This window comes from Cervus elaphus, chromosome 24 (assembly GCF_910594005.1).
Source record: "Cervus elaphus chromosome 24, mCerEla1.1, whole genome shotgun sequence".
Classification (NCBI taxonomy): domain Eukaryota; kingdom Metazoa; phylum Chordata; class Mammalia; order Artiodactyla; family Cervidae; genus Cervus; species Cervus elaphus.
Window position 1 is genome coordinate 64,028,165 of NC_057838.1, and position 14,359 is coordinate 64,042,523.

Below are 14,359 nucleotides of genomic sequence, written 5' to 3' on the forward strand. Positions count from 1 at the left end.
GTGGGGACTAATGCTTGTTCATGTTTGTATTCGCTGCCCCCTCCATTCCCAGCACCCAGCGCAGGGCTTCGGATGTACTCACATTCACCAGACACACATGTTGGGGTGAACTTGAAATTCCTTGGTGCAGACTGTACCTCTGGGAAATCATCCTGCAGGGTGTTTATCAGGAATGCTTAGGGATACCTCAGGTGGGAGGGAAAGACAAGAGGTAGATTGAGAAGAGGGAGAAACTGGGCTGCATGCAGTCTCAACAAAGGCCTCAGCTGACTCCATGGGGAGCTCTGGAGCTGGGAGGACCCTGTAGAGTTACAAAGAGGAGAGGCAGTGGATGAAGGCTGTTAAGGGTCTGTGACTCTTTTCAGCCAAAGTGATACCCAGAGGAGGCTGACAGCTGTGGCTGGGTTGGCAGCCCTCCCAGCACCAGGGGAATGAATCCTTCTGATCTGAAGGGGAGCCTGGGATGCAGCACAGTGACCCTGGGTGCACCCCCTATTTGACTCTGCCCACCTTTCAGCCCTGGTGCTCCCCCTCTAGTTCCTGCTGCCTGCTTTCTGTATCTTGTACCCAACTCAGGCATTTGGGGTGGCCTCTGGCATGGCAGATCATACCAGCTGACCGCCCACCTCTGCGTCTCTCCCTTCCTCTCTAACTGTGATTACAGTCAGGACAGTCTCCTTCTTGCTGGGGATGGCTGTGTGGCACCATCTCGGCCAATGAGACTGAAAGGGAAATCTACTAGGAATTCCTAGGAAATTGTTCTTCTCTCATATTCTTACTGCCCCTTCCTCCTCCTCTTAATTTATCTCTTCTTTTTCCTTCCTGCTTAGAATGCAAATATGAGGCTGGCAGTGGGCCAGCCATCTGGAGCCTGTGTGGCAGCAGGGGAACAAAAGTATTACTCTAGGGATGTAGAGTAGAGAGCTGGACGCAGAAGCTGGGGTATTTGTGCAAGTCAGACAAGTCCATAATTAGTCAAGCCACCCCTGTGGCTGGGTTTCTGTTGTGTGCAGGTGGAGAGACTCAGCTGGAATTGATCACCCCTGTTATTATTGCTAGGGTCTCTGCTGACCACTCAGTACATTGTTCTCATGTATCCGGTTACCTAGAAGTACATGTGCTTGAGAGGTGAGACACAGATTATGGGTCTTGGACTTGGGGAGCTGATGAAAAGTCTTGGAAAATAGGGAAAGGATCCTAAACTGTGGGTGTAGAGGAGGTTAGGCAGTAAGAAACAAGCAAAGGCAGAGGGAAGGTTAAGCCAAAGCATTATTGTTTAATAATGGTCATTTCCTGCCAGCATTGTCGCCAACACATCCAGGTCTTTCATGGGCCCTACAGGACTAGGAGGGTGGCCTAGGAGAACCTAGGCCTCAAAGAGGGGCAGAGCTGAGGCTGAATCTTGAATTCCTCTCTGGTAAGCTGTGTGACCTTGGGTGAGTTGCTTAGCCTCTCTGAATTTTTGTTTGGAAAAAGATTTAATGTGACTTACATAGAGCTAGGTCAAGAGAAACATTTCAGATAAATCATTTAGGAAATGGAGGAAAACAAGTGGACAGCAGTGAGTCAGGCCACAGAGGGTGTGCTCCAAATTTTGGTATACTTTCTGGAGACCTTCCACCATCTTGCCCTCAGCTCAGCAGCAAATGAAAAGAGTAAAACACAGCTAGCTTTGAATTCTCAGGACTCATAAAATCAGCAGAGTAGTTCCCCAGGAAATGCCGTTCTTGGTACTGAATTTGAGAAAAGTGTCTCTCGTGGGTCTTCTTTGAGACGAAATGAACATGGTGAAGTCTGAACAGAAAAGATTGTCTTGAAAAAGGTGGTTAAATAAGTTTGGAAAGCCCATATCTATCAGATCTCCTTCTTGGAGTGTCCCACATTAATGTATTAAAGACCCTGTGAATTTCACAGAAAACAGACTAGCTTCCAGAGCTTCTGGAGCACAGAAGAGTATCTTTGACTTCTTTTTCCTTTTGCTTCTAATTTTCTATCGCAGCTGGTCACTGGTGTATCACGGAGCACATGATGGCAGCTACTAAGGCAATGTAATCAATATCCTTAACAAGACCCATGGAACAGATACAGCGGAGCACTGCAAAGAGTCACTTTAAAGTGGAATACTCCTCAGTGTAGGTCAGGTGCTGAAACACAGTTCAGAAAAAGGTGTTCTGGGTTTGGGGAAATGTGGTGTGGAGGCTGCATCTGCCTCACATAAAGCATCCATTAAGATTAATCTCCCCTTTCTGGACCTAGAAGATAGTCCCTTGCTAAGGGATTAGGGCCATTCTTAACATATGAGTTATTCCTTTCTTTGGATTGAGTTGAAATTTTTCTTTTTATGGGTTTCCTAAAAGCAAAAGTACAGTCCCAGGCACCTTAATAGGAAGGAAGTATATTACTTGTACCTAAATACATATTTCCCCAACAGAAAGGTCACACGAGTAAGGGAGAGAAAGGCCTGGTATAGCGAGGTCATTCTGAGGCCCCTTGCAGAAACCCCAACCCTCTTCTAGAGTGCAGTCAGAAAGCAATGGCAGAAGGGTCTTGGTAGCCCAGGCCAGTTTCTTTGAGTGGGTCAGTTCACACCTGATAACCGGAGCCATTTCCTGGCTTGAAACATCCCTGGGAAGTTTACTGAGAAGAGGATAGACAGGATGGTTGTGTCATACTGAGTTCACATGTGTGAAGCATTTGACATGGGCCTTGAGGATACCTCCAGTTTTTCCCTCCCAGCACTCAGGATCCATACTCAATAGATTGTCCAAGACCCAACTTCTCCGTGAAGCTTTGGGCAGCAGTCCCACCTCCAGGCAGTCTCTTCATTCTGCCTCATTGCCTGTATCAGTGTTTCTCAAACATGACCTCTGGGGAATGAATCTTGCTAAAGTGCAAATTCTCATTCAGTAGGTATGGGGTAGGACTTGATATTGGGCCATTCTGATAAGCTCCCAGGTGATGTGGAAGTTGCTGGTCCACCCAGCTCATGTCAGAGAAAAAGGCCCTACATCAAGGCTGTTGAGTGCCTTCTAATAGTTCACACTGAGAGTAGGTCTTACATTTCCCCTCTATCTGTTGTGAATCTGAGCTTAGGACTGCATCCATGAACACTGCTTCCTACATGTTTGGTAGGCACCATGGGAGCTCTCAGAAGAATCACAAAAATCTACCTGATTCTTCATGGACTTGAGCTAGGATCATGGGCCATTAACAGAAAACATCTTTGCCCCTCTATCAGCCCAGGCTGCCTCAGTTTTGATCCCTCTGTTGAAATCCCCTCTTCTTACCTGGTCTTTTTGCCCTTTTGTCTTAACTTCTGTAGAAGGATGGAAACTAACAACCTTTGATTTTAAGTGCTTAATTTCCTCCTTGTAGGTTTTGAGTTATCTGCATGACTCATCTCTCCCCCTACTTTTTGAAAGTCTGCATCTCCCTGTCCCCTGCTAACCTCTAAGCCCACTCACTCCTGGGATGTGTCACAGTTCGGTGTCAGTTTCCCTGAGAGACTCCCCCTTGCTTTTGTCGTATCCCCCTTCTCTCCAGGGTAGAGAGACTGCCGATGCCTCCCCCATCCACACCTTGTTTACCCCTTCTTGGTTGTCCCCACACACTCCCTCTGCTGTTACTCTCAGATGACCGTGCTTTCTGTAGAGGATCCACACAACCTCCAGAGTAAAGAGTGTGATTCACAGGTCATGGAGGCTGTACCCCTGGGCTGGGACCCAGAGGCAGTTCAGAAACTGGTGGGTTGTGGTCACCTCGTTGCTCTTCACCTCGGCCTAGGTCGCTGTGTCATAACCAACAATGTGGATGAGTGGGGACTCACCTAGAACAGGGGCAGGGGGGTGGCTGGACTGCTATTTTGCACCAGAAGAAGTGTCCCGTGGTGCATCCTACAAGGCTCTAATGGAGTATCTTGACCCAGGTTCTGAGTCCATCCAAACAGCTCAGTCGGTGGGTGGGGCTTGGTGGTGAAGCTGCAGACAGCACCTAAATCTGCTTCCAAAAGCCAGGTGATGTGTCTCTCAGAGCAACACTACAGATCAGGAGTATAAAGAAGGCTGCGGCCATCCAGGGCCACCAGAACTTCCTCTGCAGCTCAGCAGGATTTCAGGGCCAACATATGTGAACTAGAATTCACAGGGGTACTGTCAAGCTAGAGTCAGGAATCAGTGCTCCAGAGATTTAAATGGTGCCCATGTTTCTCTTTCATCCACAACCAAGGCAGCCTGATATGAGATACAAGAGTAGCATTTGAGGGCATATGATTTTAGGTGGTGATGGTGCAAGGGGGTTTTAAGGGAGGCTGTAATCTGATTGTTAATCTGACACAGTTTCCTTTGCTAGAAGCAACCATTTTGAGGGGAAACTTGCTTTCTGCGGTATAAAGTTTAGTTCCTTATCTCATCAAGGTGTGACTTTCAACACTTGTTTATAGTGGGGTTGTTTGTCTTTTTCTTGCAAATGTGTAAGAACTCTATATATTGTAGATGTCAATACTTTATTGGTCTTCCAGTTACTTTTATATTGGGTTTGCTGTGGTCTATTCCAGTGGTCCCCAACCTTTTTGGCACCAGGAATCGGTTTCGTGGAAAACGGTTTTCCCACAGACCAGGGTGGCGGATGGTTTCTGTTTCGCCAGCTGTTTACCTTGTTCTGTGCAGCCCAGTTCCCAGCAGGGTGTTGACCGCGAGGTTAGGGACCCTTGGTCTCTTCTGTCCTACAAAAAGTGGAAGAGTGTATATGTTTACCTTTTCTTTTATAGCTTCTAAATTCTTATGCCGTATCATTAATATAAGGAAACACTGTTGATTAGTATGTGTTCCAGAAGTTTCTTTCTCTTGAATTTTCTAGGTGTATGAATGTCCAGAGTTTTATCTGGACATTTATCTGGTGTTTGTTAGACCCTCTAAGGTAATATTGAATTATAATGAGGGTAGCAAACATTGATAGATGGTGCCTGACTTATTTGGCTAGTTTGGGGTGATACATTTTGAGAACTTTTGGTAACAGATTTCAGCACAGATAGTTTCATAATTTCCCCTATTTTGGAGATAATTGCTGAGCTTTTATCAAATAATTTTTTAGTATCTATTAATGTAGTTATGTGGTTTTTGTTCTTTAGTTTGTTAATCTAATGCATTAAGAGAAAAGAACTCCTAATCTGGATACCTTTTCATGTTTAGCTATCATCACTTGACCACAGTATATTATTTTTTTTCCCACAGTATATTATTATTTTGATGTACTGCTAGATTTTATTCCCCAATGTTTTGACTTTTACTTAATAAATTTATAAGTGAGATTGACATATAGTTGCACTTTCTCTCTTTAAAAATAGACTGACCTCACAAAATTAAATGGGAATTTTTCCGTAGTTTTCTATGAACTACAACAATTTAAATATCAGAGAAATTGTCTCTTCTTTAAAAAGGTTAGATAGTACTTAGCTATGAGTTTATCTGGTTCTGATATTTTTTAAAAGGAGATATTAATTTACCTTTCTAATTTTCTATGTTAATCAGCCCATTTGTATTTTCCACTTCTTCTTGGGTGAATTTTGATAATTAAAAAATTTCTAGTCATCGTCTCCTTTCTTCACAGTTTTCCAATGAGTTGCCATAGTGTTGCATGTATGTAGAATTCACCTATAATTTTTTATCCTTCCCATTTTTGTGTGTCTGTTTTTTTTATCTAATGAGTGGACAGCTCATGGAACACCAAATCCAAGTGGCTAAAAAATATAAAATATGTTCAAACAAGCAAATTACATTCAAAGTGAAAAATCACTCTATGTCCATCATACTGACCACATTAGGAAGAGTGGAAATCCCTGGTATAATGAGTTGGTGAAAGATAGGAAAAAGTGAGGGGTTTCTTCATATGCTGTCTGTGGAAAAGTAAATTATTATTATTGTTTTATAATATAATTTTCCAGATTTTTTAAAATTTAAAACATATATCCTGTGCCCCACCAACCCCATACCTGGGAACCAGTGCCATAGAATTGAAAGTACCAGTGACTGGCATGTAAGGATATGTAAGTAAAAAAGAAGAATCTTGAAAAGTGATTAATGCTAAATACTAGAAAGGTTCGGGCTTCCCTGATGGCTCAGACGGTAAAGAATCCACCTGCAATGTGGGAGACCTGGGTTCAATCCCTGGGTTGGAAAGATCCCCTGGAGGAGGGCATGGCAACCCACTCCAGTATTCTTGCCTGGAGAATCCCCATGGACAGAGGAGCCTGGCAGGCTATAGTCCATGTTGTCGCAAAGAGTCAGACACGACTGAGCGACTAAGCATACACACAGCACAGAAAAGTTCAATAAATTATGGCCCAGCCACACTCTAGAATATTATTATGCCATTAAACAGAAAGAATTAGAGCCAAACCAGCTGATGAGGAAGAACTTCCACAAAGTATTGTTGTGTTCGAAAGTAAGATGCAAAGAACAGTGTCTTGTGTATTGTAAACAAGAAAAACAATGGCAAAAAAGAAAAACAAAACCCCAGACAACTGTGTATGGATATGGTGCATTAGGACAGAGAACATGGGCCATTTGTGAGACTTGGGGATATCAGATAGGATAGAGCAGAGAGGAGATGAAAGGACTGGTAGAAAAAAAGGAGAGAAACAAAAAAACTGTACTAAAAAGATACCCTCAGACATGCATGTATAATATCATTCTATAAAAGTAAAATTATATACCTAATGTGTGTTTTGGAGGGTAGCCCAAAGTCATCAAGTGCTGCATCTAGAAATGAGTTCCTGAGTTCAGTTATCCAAGCCCATGCTCTCCCAGTGATGTTAGTTTCTTTTGGACTTTCACTTCAGCCCAGCTGATCATCTGTAACCTGTGAACCAAATGTTAAATTTAACCAGAACCAGTATAACTCAAACACAATAATGGGAGAAGTAAAGAGGGATGAGAACTACAGGCAGAAACAATACTTATTTTTGCACCTGGATTTTAAGACCTCCATCCTCCACTACTATTTCAGGTTCCCCTTTTCTGTGGCCACCACCTCCATGGATGGAGTCCTTTGACGTGGCCCAGTCTATCATTCCTCAGTCACCTGAGACATTCATAGAAATGTCTGTGTAGGACTGGGGTTGTTTCTGTTAGTTCCTACTTTGGGGTATAAGGCAATGCACAAAACATTCCCCTATGTTTCATATATTATACGTACCCTTCCAGAATATATATATACACATGTATATGCATCTATATGTTTTTCTTTTTTCTGTTGTTCACCATTTCTCTGATTGTGTAAGGAAATGATAGTGGAGTCAGGTGGCATTCTCAGTTTCCAATTAAGAACTTTTTTGGGTCACTTGGGTTCTAAAACCTTGAAACTACTGGAGCTTAGAGGTGTGAAGACCGGAAACAGTATTTATGAGTGGATCATGAGGTAAAAACATGAGATGTGTCACAGCCTCCTGTCTCTCCACCCATCTTCACCTTGTGGTTCGTGGCTCTGCTTCAGAGGTTAGATCATCTCAAGCTTCAAGATGCTGTCTCAGCTGGTAAATGAGTTAAATGTTTACATAATTTAAAAATAATTTATTGACTTTCAGGCACAGTAAGAAAAAAGCATTACACCAATATATCTTTAGGATTCTTATAAGACTTCCTGAAATAGCTATGATTCTGGAAATAACTACACAGATGTTCTGTCTTTTTTCTCTTTTAACTTCTCATGAATCACAAGAGACAAAACATAGATTTTGACCAGTACCCAGTTTGGGTTTGGGCTTCCCCAGTGGTTGAGATGGTAAAGTGTCTGCCTGCAATGCGGGAGACCTGGGTTCTATCACTGGGTCCAGAAGATCCTCTGGAGAGGGAAATGGCAACCCACTCCAGTACTCGAAGGAACCTGGTAGGTTACAGTTCATGGGGGTGCAAAGAGTCAGACATGACTGAGCGACTTCACTTTCTTTCTTTCTTTTCAGTATGGATATAGTTGATGTAAGAATTAAATGCCATCCAGAAATATGGTTGAGGTAATATGAGGCAGGTAAAAAAAATATGGCTTGAAAGAATCTAATTTGGGCTTCAGCTTTGACCTTAGTTTGATAGGGCAAAAAGCTAGTTGCTGCATCAGTGTTATTTTTGGGATTTTGGAACTTTTGCGTGATCAATGGTCATGTGATTATGCAGATCCGCATCATATGAATATATGAAACACAAGCATAAGTTTATTATAAATAACTGAATTCAGTTCCAAAGATACATAAGCATTTAGAAGTAACTTAAGAGTCAAAAGTGACCTTATTTGCTTTTATATGTTGAAATTCAGTCAACCAATTAAAATGTAAACATTGAATATTCCAAGGGTAAGATGGCTGCAAAAACTGATGGTAATAAGCTGTCAATTTTATGTACAAAAGTAACATATTTCTATTGGTTAAATAAATAGGCAAACTTGTTCAGTCACTAAGTCATGTCCGATTCTTTGTGACCCCATGGACTGTAGCACACAAGGCTCCTCTGTCCTCCACTATCTCCTGGGGTTTGCTCAAATTCATGTCCATTGAGTTAGTGACACTATCTAACCATCTCATCCTCTACCATTCTCTTCTCTTTTTCTTTCAGTCTTTACAGCATCAGGATCTTTTCCAGTGAGTCAGCTCTTCACATCAGGTGGCCAAAGCATTGGAGCTTCAGTTTCAGCATCAGTCCTTCTAATGAATATTCAGGACTGATTTCCTTTAAGATTGACTGGTTTGATCTCCCTGCAGTCCAAGGGACTCTCAAGCGTCTTCTCTAGCACCACAATTCAAAAGCATCAATTCTTCGGCATTCAGCCTTCTTTATGGTCCAACTCTCACATCTGTATATGACTGCTGGAAAAACCATAGCTTTGACTAGACAGACCTTTGTTGGCAAAATGATGTCTTTGCTTTTAATACACTGTCTAGGTTTATCATAACTTTTCTTCCAAGGAGCAAGTGTCTTTTAATTTTGTGGCTGCAGTCACCATCTGCAGTGATTTTGGAGTGCAAGAAAATAAAGTCTCTCACTGTTTCCATTGTTTCTCCATCTATTTGCCATGAAGTGGTGGGACAGGGTGCATGATTTTGTTTTTTGAATGTTGAGTTTTAAGCTAGCTTTTTCACCCCCCTCTTTCATCTTCATCAAGAGGCATTTTAGTTCCTCTTCGATTTCTGCCGTAAGGGTGGTGTCATCTGCATATCTGAGGTTATTGATATTTCTCCTGGAAATCTTGATTCCAGCTTGTGCTTCATCCAGCTCAGCATTTTGCATGATGTACTCTGCATATAACTTAAACAAGCAGGGTGACAATATACAGCCTTGGTGTATTCTTTTCCCAATTTGGAACCAGTCTGTTGTTCCATGTTGGTTCTAACTGTTGCTTCTTGATCTATATATAGGTTTCTCAGGAGGCAGGTAAGATGGTCTGGTATTCCCATGTCTTTAAGAATTTTCCACAGTTTGTTGTGATCCATACAGTCAAAGGCTTTAGTGTAGCCAATGAAGCAGAAGTAGATGTTTTTCTGGAATTCTCTTGCTTTTTCTGTAATCCAACAGATGTTGGCAATTTGATCTCTGGTTCCTCTGCCTTTTCTAAATCCAGCTTGAACATCTGGAACTTCTTGGTTCACATACTATTGAAGCGTGAGTTGGAGAATTTTGAGCATTACTTTGCTATCATGTGAAATGAGTGCAGTTGTGCGGCATAGTCAGTTGTGTTGACTATGAGGGCTACTCCGTTTCTTTTAAGGGATTCTTCCCATAGTAGTGGATATAATATTGTCACCTGAATTAAATTCACCCATTCCCATCCATTTTGGGTTTCCCAGGTGGCTTGGTGGGTAAAGGATCCACCTGCAATGCAGGAGAGCAGGAGACATGGGTTCGATCCCTGGGTCGGGAAGATCCCCTGGAGGAAGGCATGGCAACCCACTCCAGCAGTCTTGCCTGGAGAGTCCCATGGACAGAGGAGCCTGGAGGGCTCGAGTCCATGGGGTCACAGGAGGCAGACATTTCTGAAGCAGTTGAGCGCAGCACTCATTCCCATCCATTTTGGTTCACTGATTCCTAAGATGTTGATGTTCATTCTTGCCATCTCCTGCTTGACCGTGTCCAGTTTACCTTGATTCATGAACCTAATGTTCCAGGTTCCTATGCAACATTGTTCTCTACAGCATCAGACTTTACTTTCACCCCCAGACACTTCCACAACTGAGTGTCATTTCTGCCTTGGCCCAGCCGCTTCATTCTTTCTGGAGCCATTCGTAATTGCCCTCCACTCTTCCTCAGTAGCATATTGGACACCTTGCAACCTGGGGAACTCATCTTCCTGTCCCATGTTTTTGCCTTCTCATACATTTCATGAGGGTCTTGAGGCAAGAATATGGAATGGGTTGCCATTTTCTCCTCCGGGGGATTGCGTCTCCTCAGAGCTCTTCACAATAACCCGTGTGTCTTGGATGGCGCCGCACAGCAGGGCTTTCAGCCTCACTGAGTCACGCGGGTCCCTTTGCCGTGACAGGGCTGTGATTCATTACGGGGAAGTGGACAAACAGACTGGCCTTAAAAGCAGGAAATAAGGATTTGTTTTATTTGTGTGCTATAGCCAAGTGTATTGTGTCGATTTTAGCCTGAGAAATATTTATAAGCATATGAATAGCATTAAAACATAGAATAGAAAAAAGAATAAAGATTTTGGAGAGTCAGTTATAATTTTGATATTTATAGTTGCTTGACCTGCTAGAATTATTTGTAAAATTAAACAAAATGACCTTTAAGAACTGTAATTGAGTCTTAGTCTAATTAATTCAATTTTAGCCAGAAATCTTTGGATAAAGTTTTCTATTTGAGATTTCTTCTCATCCTATGAAGATGAATTAAAAGCAAAATGTGAAGATTTTCATCTTAAAATTTTCCAAAAGGATGTCAGAAGACTATATGAAAATTTTCATGATAAATTTTCTTTGATCCTGACATAAAAAAGAATATGAGGTATTTTTTAAAAAACAAAATGTTGGGGAGAGAAGGGAAACATTTTGCTTCATTAATCAAACTTTGAAATAATCTACTTCACGAGAATGTTTTACTGGGAGGGAGATTCAAGAGGGAGGGGACAGATGTATCCCAATGACTGATTCATGTTGATATATGGCAGAAACCAGCACAACATTGTAAAGCAATTATCCTCCAACTGAAAAATAAAGAAGTTTAAAAAGGAATGTTTTGCAAAGGCAGAATCTTTGTTTTCAAAAGACAGTTGAAAACAGAGGCTAAAATTGAAACAAAAAGCTTGTTAAAAATATTTCTAGAGGTTCCCAAACATTTTCAGAAGTTGAAGAGTTTTGAAATTTGTCCAGGCTATGAATTCTAGATGCAAAGATTCTTCTAGAAAACATGGATTACGTACAGTCCTAAATGTGCTGGTTTTGTGTACAATGCACCTGCTATTTGGACATGCAGAGACAACCAGGTATCTTTTTTTAAAAACATTTTGGAATCACACAATTCTAGTATGCCTCTTATTTTGTTTGTCAAGAGATTTCTGGGTCTCATGCAGATAACAACTTAGTGAATCTGAAGGAAAGAAAAAACATGTATGGAATGGAAAATCAACAGAATGTTCTGTAATTGTCACTGATAATGGAAAACACATGGTGAGCCTGTGAGTGATTTAGGGATCACAAGCATGCAGTGTTTTGTTCACACCTTTCAGCTGTGTTTTCAGAAAGTACCTATGACACTGCATAATGTAGCAGATTGCTGGTCATAAGCAAAAAGGTAGACGGCCACTTGTATTATTCAGTGTTTAGCCAAAGATAAAATGTGTGACATATACGAGATAGTGAAACTGCTTTGGTACACAGTTCTCCAAAATGCTTAGACAAATGAAATAGCATCCTTGCTGTGTTAGAAAGGCTGCTTGACCAAAGAAAGTGAACTAATACACCTTACAGTTAACAGTGCTATCACAGGAAGACTTGGTAACAATCAATAGTTGCTTGTGGAAAAATAACTGATATACTGGCACCTATTGAAGAAGCCATCTTGAAAGCACAAGTATTTCTGACCAGGTACGGCTGTGATGATCCTGCTGTCCTTCCTCTCCATAGGTGTGCCTGTGATGACAGCTGAGATGCAGGTGGAATCTGAGAGAGTTTTTTAAAATGTTTGGTGCCATTTGGATTACTTATGGCACGTTATTAGATTCAAGACTTAAGAACAACCCTTTTTCAAGTGCTTGTATGAAACAAGCATGGGAAAATACTACATATTTAAAATGAAAGTGAAGAAAATAATCATCATCTCTTGTCTTCACTTGGGTTTCCCAGAAGGCAGAGCCTAAGATCAAGATTTATGTGCCAGAGCTTCATCAGGCAGTGGAAGTGAGGGTTGGGGTAGTAGGCAGGGAAAGAGTAAGTGCACTGTGGCCACTGCCACATGCTGGATGCTATGAGATGCTTCTCAAGATTGTCCATCTCGAGGGGAGGAGGCAGACACATTTCCCTGTCAGCTTTTGTTTTCCATTGGACATCAAGTTGCCTGCACTTCCAGCCTTCGTGAACATGGTGCTGAGTGTCAGTGGAGGAGTCCTGGGGTAGGTGATGAGAAGCATTGTACCAGCCCAGACCAGGCGCCGTCAGGCTACACCTATGCGAAGCTGACTGGAGCCCCAGAAGAAAAGGCTGAGAGGAATGAAAGTGACTCCTAAGAGGCGTCCAAATAGTCAGCTTTTAAGAACCCTCTTCAGAAGGCATCCTCTTGAAGCTGTGCACTAATAGTGAGATTGCATTAGCAACCAGTGATGGTATCTTTAATTCCAGGAGTTAAAGAGGAGACAAACTGTTACTTTAGTTGATTACCATTAGAGATAAGGAAAGGAAAGCTTAGTAAGCCCACGACAACATCACTGTGAGCACTTTCCCACACTGGCATGATAAGCCCAAACCCTTGCTCCTCAGCCACCCTCGGCAGGAAGCCATCTATGTAAGACTTTACATGTGGCACGTGGTGACCACAGGAGCTGCTGAATGTTGACAGTGCAGAGAAGTGATTATCTCTGCACCACGATGTCAGACTTTAAAGATGAGAACACTCACCTTTAATGATACAGTTGAAATTATATTTTAAAATAAGGTTTCAGATTGTATGTAAATCCCACCAATTTTTTTCTCTGATAGTGACCATCCATTTTGGCCTTAGCTATGGCCAGTTATTTTAAGTAACATTGGGCCATTCAGCATTTACCCAAAATGTGTAATTGATTAGCGTCTAATTTAATATAGTTCTGATACTCTAAACATGTTTTAGTTACTGTTTTGGACAGTGTTTTGTTAGTTGATCGGGTTACTATTAATAAGAAGCCAGCACACAGTCAGGTTTGAGCTTAGGTTTTCCAGTTGTCAGAGCCTTAGAGCGTATCCTATTCTTATTTTCCTTTTGCACTTATTTTCGCATATAATGACATCAAAATTTTAAATTTGTGAAAGTTGTAATAGTGCATAGTTAATAAAATTAGATGCTGGCCACAGAGGACAGAAAAAAAGCAGTTACAAATAGCATCTTTGGCTCCACTTCTCCCCACCTTTGCCCCACTCCTCCCAGGCAGCCATTTTCATCTCTGCTGGTCAGTCCTCCTGCTGCTTACCTACATGTGGTTAAGTAATATGCTTCAGTTGCTGCCTCACAGTCTAACACCTTTAGGCATTACTTCCTGATTTCCTGTTCTTGTAGGGGAGGACTAGCTCACTCACACTTCCTTCCCATCTCTACATCTTCTCAATATGGTTACTGTCTGGTTTCTGGTTAAATCCGCGAGTTAGTGTTCATGCCATGATAACTGCATCAATAGTATTCACTGTGGAGCCAATGTGTTGTGTTCCTGCAGTTGATTGGCTTCCTCCCATCTACTTTGTTTTATATCCGCATCACCGGTTTTCCAAAATGCTTCAGTTTGATCTGTCAGTTATTGCCCAACAGTAATTTTTCAGAATGTCCAGACCCCACATCTTCTATGTTTTGTCTTCAGGACCAGTCTGGACTGTGTCTGAGGGCCCTTGAGTCCCCTTTGTTGCTCTCCTGTGTTAAACTGTGTTTTTAGGATCCTGAGACCCCCCTCTTTCTTGCTTAGTCCTCATTTTGCTGAAGCACATCTTTTGTCTCTTCCTGCTGCTGCTGCTGCTAAGTCACTGCAGTCATGTCTGACTCTGTGAGACCCCATAGACGGCAGCCCACCAGGTTCCCCCGTCCCTGGGATTCCCCAGGCAAGAACACTGGAGTGGGTTGCCATTTCCTTCTCCAATGCGTGAAAGTGAAAAGTGAAAGTGAAGTCGCTCAGTCGTGTCCGACTCTGTGCGACCCCATGG

The 14,359-nt window shown here is 42.1% G+C and overlaps 2 protein-coding genes across 4 annotated transcripts in view; one reads left to right on the forward strand and one right to left on the reverse strand.

Moving 5' to 3' along the window:
* The window catches only part of XCR1 (X-C motif chemokine receptor 1), a 315,914-nt gene that overhangs the window by 97,190 nt on the left and 204,365 nt on the right, over positions 1-14,359 (forward strand). The gene's annotated exons all lie outside the window — the stretch shown is intronic.
* The window catches only part of CCR3 (C-C motif chemokine receptor 3), a 58,062-nt gene continuing 48,215 nt past the window's right edge, over positions 4,513-14,359 (reverse strand). The window contains exons 2-3 of one of the 3 annotated variants that reach the window (XR_006337655.1): positions 6,710-6,855; positions 4,513-4,715 (exon numbers count right to left, since the gene is read on the reverse strand). The gene's annotated coding sequence lies outside the window, so the exon portion shown is untranslated. Of the gene's footprint in view, positions 4,721-6,709; positions 6,856-14,359 lie in introns of all 3 variants that reach the window. The other 2 variants (XR_006337654.1, XR_006337656.1) reach the window with 2 other exon arrangements.